Raw genomic sequence first — 9022 nt, forward strand, 5'->3', positions numbered from 1 at the left:
CCCACCACCATCACAACACCATCATCCACCACCATCATCCATTGTCCATCATAGAGTGTGTGAGTCGTCTCGGGATCCAAGATTGATCGTAAGATATCTTGACAATCAAGGCCATGTTTGCCTAAGTCTCTTACATCACTTGGTGAAGACAAGTGTTTAGTATAATACTTTTTATTTTTAATCTTTTGCACTTTTTATTTGGTTTTGTATTAATGACTTTAATAACTAGTTGCTTATGTTGAAGGTGATCTTTCCTTATCGTTTGTCCGTGGTGTCTTGGCATTATTTTACTGTCTATATAAAATAAAAGACACCATTCATATCTCCACGGTCTATATGGAGGTATGTTGGCTACCTGGTCGGGGGTTAAGGGAACGGTTTGGTAAGGGTCTTGCCCTTGTTCAGCGTTTAGAGGTCCTGCTTGGGACCTGGGTCAAATTTAGTAGGATCTCCTTCAATGCCCATAGGTATTGGATGGCGGGGATCTAAACTCTTTGACCCCCTCATAAGTTAACTACTATTAATACTATAACCCGGCTATTTAGGACTGTATCCCTGCTGACTCAGACTACTTAGCCGAGGGTAACGTCGCCGCCAAAAGCGGGGCCTACCACAATTTGCATTAATAACTTAATTCATTATCTTTCAATAATCCGACCCTTTAGGATTGTATCCTTGCTGACTCAAACTACTGGGTTGAGGGTAACGTCGCCTTCAAAAGAGGGGCCTACTACAATAACTAAGATAATCTCTTAAACAAGTGCAAAAGTGCGAAAATAATCAAAGGTTATACTAACACACGTGTCGGATCCAAGTGATTCATCTTGTCTATCTGTTTTTATTTTATTTTTATTTTTCAGCATTTAGTTAGTTTTTATTTTCTTAGTTTAAAAACCTTTTCTAACATTTTGATTTGATTAGACGTTGAGGATAAACCGGTACTAAAAGCTCTTGTGTCCTTGGACGACCTCAGTATCTTACCAACACTATACTACGTCCACGATGGGTGCACTTGCCCATATGTGTGTTTAGTGTTAGTAAATATCGTGTTTTATAAATTTAAAACTAGGCTAAAAGTGTAAAAAGGGCTTAAAATATACATCAAAAATATATCACACTACACACGCATCAATAAGTAACGTATGTAACACCCAAAAGTGCTAAAGCAAAAAGGGTTCGAGTATACTCACAGTGATTGATTATGGATTGAAGGGAGCGCTGAGAGTAGGGTTAGCCTGAATAGTTCGATAGCACAACAATGAGTAACGTGGAAAAACAGACAAGTGTGAATGGATCAAATAGGTTGGTTGATCGAACGGCAGGTTCGATCGAATGGGCTGTTCGATCGGCTGGTAGGTCCGTTGAACAGTCTTGTTCGATCGGCCGGTAGGCTCGATCGGCTGGGCCATTCGAGTGGATTGTTTCTTCCTCTGATATGTTTGTGTATGATGGTTTGAACTTTTGAAGTTTTCGTTGTAGTATATGAGAACACTAAGATGTCCTTACCTTTCAGGTCGATCGATCGAACGGTCCGTTCGATCGGCCGGCTTAATCGATCGGCTGGGAACTTTAGAAGTGATTCTCAACAGGATGTCGCTCGATCGAACAGACTATTCGATCGGCTGGCATCCCCTACTACGAACGAGTTGTAAAATCAATTGAGTGTTGAAGCATAGTATCTCATGATCCGAAGAGTAATGTTTACCAATCGAGTAGCATACTCGATCGAACATCACTTTGTCAATAGCATACTTCGTAAAGTTTGAAAAGTGTGAGACCATGTGCTAGCCGATCGGCTGGCCCGGTCGATCGGCTGGCACGTCCGATCGGCTGGGCTGTTTGAACAGCCTAGCCGTTCGGCCTGCATTTCTGATCTGGTCGGCCTTCCGTCTAACACTTGGCTGTTTGATTATTTGACATGCTTTTAAGGTAACTTGACGGCGAGTTAAACTGTAGAACGTGGGTTCTTACTTGTTACACCGGTTCGGACAGGAATCACCTAAGTCCGGCCGGAGAACTGCTCGGAACGGTAAGTTGACGTTCAACCCGAAATCGGTGAACCTTGTATATAGGATCCGAATCTTGAACCTCTTCAAGAACACCATGATGACATCACCCAAGAACACTTAGATCTTGGTGATTTCATGGTTAGAAATCAAGTTTTGAAAGATAGAAAGGTGTAGAATCATGCAATGATCAAAAACGTACAAGAATTAGAGTGAAAACTTACCGGAGTTGAGAGAAATCTGAGAAAAGGTGAAGAAGAAGGCTGGTTCGGTCAGAGCTTTCCAAAAATAGAAAGTGTGACAATGACAGCCCTATTTATAGGCTCCAAAAGAGGAAAGTGGCAGCCGATCGGCCAGGAGCTCCGATCGAATGGGCTGCTCGATCGGCTAGGAAGATGCTAGCCGATCAGCTGGCCTGTTCGACCAGGATGCCTCCTGTTCGATCCGCGACCCACTTTGAGCGTTTCGCGATGATTTTCGATGTTTCGATTTCGATGGACGATGATACGAATACGATAGAGTTCCTAGTCAAATTACTTTCAGTCCCAATCACTATATCTACATACAAGCATCTACATTTCACGTTTTGATGTCGGTTTCGATTGAGTTTGATTGTTTTTCGAGTTTCGATTTGATTTTCGATTGATTCACTTGAATACCACGCCAAACATATAAGTAAACACGCACAAGTAACACATAAGGCGCGCACACACACGTATAACAATTCTAGAGTTCACATAATTCGAGTCTCGAGCTTGATTGATGAATCGATTAGCTTGATTATTGATCGATTAACTTTATCACATTGTTACTTCCTACTATCCACAGTCGTAAATCGGTCGCATTGATTAAACATTCGATCATTTCATTTAGACAACACTTACTCCACATAATACAAAAAGTAAAAAGAAACATTAACAGTCAAAGAAGTCAAAGTTGACTTGGACTTTGTCTTTGACTTTGACATTCGAAAACACGGGGTGTTACAGCCTCCCCTTGTTTTGGGAATTTCGTCCCGAAATTAGGCTCGAAGCTGCACATCACCGTGAGTCGTTTGACCAATTTGACGCTTCAGATCTATTTAAACAACTGCGGGTACTTGGCCTTCATGTCACTTTCGAGTTCCCAAGTGAACTCCGCGCCTCGTTTGCCCTCCCATCGGACCTTTACGATAGGGATGCGTGAGCGTCTGAGTTGCTTGGTTTGGCGATCCATGATTTCGACAGGATTTTCCACGAAGTGTAAGGTTTTGTTGACCTGAAATCGTCGAGTGGTGCGATTAGGTCATGATCAGCAAGGCATTTTCGGAGGTTAGACACATGGAAAGTCGGGCGGACGTTACTGAGTTCCTCCGGTAGTTCGAGTCTGTAGGCGACTTTTCCGATCCTTTCCAGAATCCTAAAAGGTCCAACATATCAAGGCGCCAGTTTCCCTTTCTTGCCGAATCTGACTACACCCTTCCAAGGGGATACCTTTAGGAGTACGTAGTCGCCAACGTCAAATTCAAGGGGCTTGCGTCTCCTATCGGCGTAACTTTTCTGTCTGTTCCGAGCTTTCACCAAGTTGTCTCGAATCTGGTGGATTTTGTCAGTCGTTTCTTGTAGAATCTCGGGACCGGTTAGTTGCGAGTGACCGATCTCGTGCCACACAATAGGCGATCGACATCTTCTAGCATACAAAGCCTCGAAAGGTGCCATTTGGATGCTGGCATGATAGCTGTTATTGTACGAGAATTCCACCAATGGCAGGTGTTTGTTCCAACTACCACCAAAATCTATGACACACGCTCGGAGCATGTCTTCAAGAGTACGGATCGTTCTTTCAGTCTGTCCGTCGGTTTGAGGATGGAATGCAGTACTCAGATTAAGCGACGTACCAAGGGCCGCTTGAAACGTTTCCCACAATCGCGAAGTGAACCGAGCGTCACGATCTGAAATGATGTCACGAGGCGTACCATGATTACAAATGATCTCGTCGGTGTAGATTTGGGCTAGTCGTTCCACCTTGTAGTCTTCTCGTATCGGCAAAAAGTGGGCTGATTTCGTTAGACGATCGACTATAACCCAAATACGGTCGTGACCTGATGGCGTGGGCGGGAGTTTTGTTATGAAATCCATAGCTATACTCTCCCACTTCCATATAGGTATCGGCGGTTGTTCGAGTAAGCCAGAAGGTCTTTGATGTTCAGCCTTGACTCTTGCGCAAGTTAAGCAACTTCCAACGTAGAGGGCGATATCTCGTTTCATGCCCGGCCACCAGTACTTATAACGAAGGTCCTGGTACATCTTATCTGCACCGGGATGAATAGAATACCGGGATTTGTGGGCTTCATTCATGATAATCTTTCGCAATTCGGTCCGCTTAGGGATCCAAATTCGGTCCAGATAGTAGAATATCCCATCGGATTTGCTTACTAACTGAGCTCCATCGTGATAGATCCTCTCTTTCTTCAATGTACGCTCGTTAAAGCAAGCATGTTGAGCCTCGCGGATAAGGGTTTCGAGATTGTGCTGGGCTTGGATGTTTCAGATACTGAGCACGTAACTCTTTCTGCTGAGCGCGTCGGCAACCACATTCGCCTTGCCTGGGTGATAACGAATCTCACAGTCATGATCGTTAAGAAGTTCTACCCATCGGCGTTGACGCATATTAAGCTCTCTCTGATTAAAGATGTGTTGTAGACTCCTGTGATCAGTGTAGATTGTACACTTAGTACCATACAGGTAGTGTCGCCAAATCTTCAATGCAAAGACAACCGCGCCTAGCTCGAGGTCATGGGTTGTACAGTTCTTCTCGTGGATCTTGAGCTGTCGAGATGCGTAAGCTATAACCTTGTCTCGTTGCATGAGGACACAGCCAAGACCAAGGTTAGAAGCATCGCAGTAGACAATGAAATTGTCGCTTCCGCGGGCAGCGTAAGAATCGGAGCGTTGCACAGCATATGCTTGAGGGTTTGAAAGGCAGATTCTTGTGCGGTTCCCCACACGAAAGGCTTGTCTTTATGAGTAAGAGCGGTAAGCGGCACAGCGATTTTGGAGAATCCTTCAATAAATCGTCGATAATAGCCCGCTAGTCCGAGAAAAGAACGAACTTCGGACGGGTTCTTAGGCGTAATCCAATTTTTGACAGCTTCAATCTTCGCGGGATCGACGTGTATTCCTTGACTATTCACGATGTGACCCAGAAACTGAACCTCCTCCAACCAGAATTCGCACTTGGAGAACTTGGCATAGAGTTGGTTCCCCTGAAGTAACTCGAGAACCAAACGTAGATGTTGCGCGTGTTCGGCTTTCGTTTTGGAATAAATCAAGACATCGTCGATGAAACGATGACGAAATAGTCAAGATAAGGCTTACACACGCGATTCATCAGGTCCATAAAAACCGCGGGTGCGTTGGTTAGACCAAAGGGCTTAACAACAAATTCGTAATGGCCAAAACGGGTTCGAAAAGCGGTTTTAGGAATGTCTTTGTAACACCCCGAAAACAGGTTTGGTAATTAACCCACGTTAATACTAAAAGACGGGTAAAGTATCGCTAGTAGTAAAAATAACCCGGTAAATATTTGGGATTTAATAAGAAATCCTAATATTAAATACGAGCGAATTAAAGTTTTAAGGAATTGAGCTTATAAGAGCCCGAGTTAACAGGACTTAAAGTAAAACGGGTTATGATTCCCGGGACCCACCAAGCAACTAGGAGTATTAACCTAGTTAGTTATAATTTTGGGAATAATGTGAAAGTTGATTAAAATACCCCAAAATGAAAATTAAGAATAATAGAGGGGTCAAAAGTGTTAAAGTTTAAAATGGTTTTACTAAATAAAATTTAATAGACAAAACACACATTTGGTGTGTTTGTCTGGTCGTAGAAACACAGGGGGGCGACCAAAGCACCCTCATGAACCCTAGCTTTGCAATTTCACCAAATTGATAGGGTAAATCGGCTCCAAATCGAAATCCAAACTCAGAATAGTGATCACCTTCAGGAAAGGATCATAAGGTATGTCTAATTTTGCTATTTAGTTTCACCATGAGTTCTAGGTGAAACCATGAAATCGAAATTAGGGCTTGCATGATCAAAGTTTGGACGAAATTAGGAATGAATATATGTCTAGGAGTAAACCCTAGTCATTAGTTTGATGAATTGATGCTTATAATTGTGAAATTCATAATCACCCATCTAAGTGTAGAATGGGTTTTGTGGAATGATAAGAACACTAGGAATATGATTGTAAAACAAGTGTTATTGAGTCACTTGAAGTGAATCTAGATGTTATTGGGCATACTAGATATAAGGAACTTACAAAAAAAAATTGTTTAAATTTGGCTAAATAGTTAGTCATGAACTTGATTTCTATTAGTATAAAATCATGCACATTAGGTGTTTGTTAAAATGCCTAAATGAGAACTAAGTGTTGATAATGTGCCTAATTGAGTCTCGTGAACTTAATAGTGCAATCATATGTGTTAATTGGTGATTTGACTTTTAAATAGTCAAACCGACCATTAATAAGATCGAATGGTAATTGTGATAGAAAACATGTAAGATGGAATAGTCATAATTAATGATGACTAATATAACCGTCTTACGAATTATGATGATAGTTTGACGCTTGACAAGCTAGGTAGAGGCTTGGAAAGGAAGCGGGTCAAATGAATCAAGCACGAGAAGAAAGGCGTATGCGGGATGCGAGGTAAGTATTGCTTACACTAGTCTTAGATTGTGTAATACTTCCTTAGCGTATAAATAACGAATGGAATAACTAAACAATTAAAATACGATGTTCCGTTGTGTAGGCGTACGGAACTAGATAATCAAAGATGGAAGAAACCATAATAATGGTTAAAAAGGAAGTAAATTGATAATTCGGTCATATTATGACGAAAGTGGTAATAAAAGGTTTATAAGTAAAAATGACCGTACCGTGTTAAACGGAGCGGGTCATGTAGTTGAGATGATAATAAATATCATCTCGAAAAGACAAACGGTCAATTCGGCCAAACGGGTCAAAAGGTGTAGACATCACCTTTTGACAATATTGACTAATGATCTTTTGTCGAGTTATATGTTTACAGGAATAGAAATCCAATGGATATTCGCATCGCTCTTATTTAGCGATTAAAAAGCAAGGTATTTATAAATCGGGTCTACTTGTTGATCCGGGCCAGATATGTATAATAATACAACTCATCACGTAGAATTGGGAGTTCTATAAGAGTTAGACCAGGTTAAAGTATAGATATTCGGTTATCTTTAGGTAAACCGAATAAGTTGAATTAAGTTTATGGTGTTTTAGAAGCACATGAGTTTACAAACAAGAATTATAGTTAAAAGGTTGGATTTTAGTCTAACAAGTACTTAAAAGTCCTTGTAGTAAAGGAATGATGAAAATTGACCGAATTGCCCTTACAAACTAATTTAAACGAACGACCCATAAAGGTGGTCCGGAATAAGTTTTATGATTAAACATATGCTTAGAATGAGTATAGGTAGTGAAGGATGTAAATCCTTGGGTCGAAAGACCTTATATGAGTCTTTGTCGTAAAATGGTAATCCGAGGGGTAGGAACTCGGAACCTATAGATATCCATATTAAATCCAACACACATATATAGATGTGGGGGAAGATAACTTGATAAGAAATGTAGGAATGAAATGCTAGAAATGAATGAAAGCGAGTTCAAGTGTTAAAGTGCTAAAATACCCGTAACGGGTCAAAATAAGCATACAAGTGAAAATGGGTTTAAATTGTGTAATAAACCTTTGATTAGAACCTAAAATGGTAGATAACATTAATTTGAAGAAGTGTTTGTGATGTAGGAATCAAACAAATACGTTTGTTTGATAAAATGTGTAAACGGGTCAAATTTTTGTAAAAAGGTAATAAGCCGAAGCCATGAAAGTTTCAAAATTTATTAAGCCGGATGTCGGGTTTTAACTCCATATGATGGAGAATTAAATTATAATCATGTAGGGAGAAACGGTAGGTCAAACGGATAAGCGGATTGAAAGATACGAAAGTTTTCGTATCAATAAACGGGAAAATGGAAAAAGCTGATGCAGGGGCCACCGTAATTTACGGTGGGTACCGTAAATTACGGTGGAGGCTGAATTCTTTACGGCAGTTCTCCACTGCCTTACGGTGGTGGTATGTTATAACAGGGCTACCGTAAATTACGGTGTCCACCGTAATTTACGGTGGACCCTGTACAAAAATGTATTTTTGATTAGTTTTGTTTCCCGAACCCGTTTAGATACGTTTTAAATCCCGTATGACTAAAGCATTTCATGTTTTTATGAAATGTAGGTACTTTGTGGATGCCGGAAGAAGATCAAGCTCAACGAAGAACCGAGCACGATATAGTTACATGCTTCCGCACTTGGCCTCGTCATAAATTTTAAATGACGAATCTGATTACGTTATGTCAATTAACTTTTGGTTTGCGAAAAGTTTTGATAAACCCATATTTCCAATGTATATGTAATCTTAATTGCATGATTGATTTCGTAAAATATACGTTAAATCTTGAATTATAAGAACGGGTGTTACAGTCTTCCTCTTGAATCCGTAGTTGATGATATCCTGAACGCAGATCGATCTTAGAAAAACATGATGCACCTTGTAGCTGATCAAACAAATCGTCGATTCGGGGCAAGGGGTATCGGTTCTTGATGGTTAGCTTATTTAGTTCCCGGTAGTCGATGCACATCCGGAACGATCCGTCCTTCTTTTTGACGAAAAGGACTGGCGCGCCCCAAGGAGAGGTGCTTGGGCGAATAAAGCCTTTTTCGAGTAATTCCTGGAGTTGGTTCGAGAGTTCCCTCATTTCGGATGGCGCGAGTCGGTAAGGGGCTTTGGCAACAGGGTTAGCTCCAGGAATGAGGTCAATACGAAAATCGATATCACGACTTGGTGGTAGTCCGAGAAGATCGTCAGGGAACACCTGAGGAAATTCACGAACCACTGGAACGTCCTTGACTTCAACTTTCTTTTTCTTTTCCTTCTCCGCTACTA

Source organism: Helianthus annuus, chromosome 8 (assembly GCF_002127325.2).
Source record: "Helianthus annuus cultivar XRQ/B chromosome 8, HanXRQr2.0-SUNRISE, whole genome shotgun sequence".
Taxonomy (NCBI): Eukaryota; Viridiplantae; Streptophyta; class Magnoliopsida; order Asterales; family Asteraceae; genus Helianthus; species Helianthus annuus.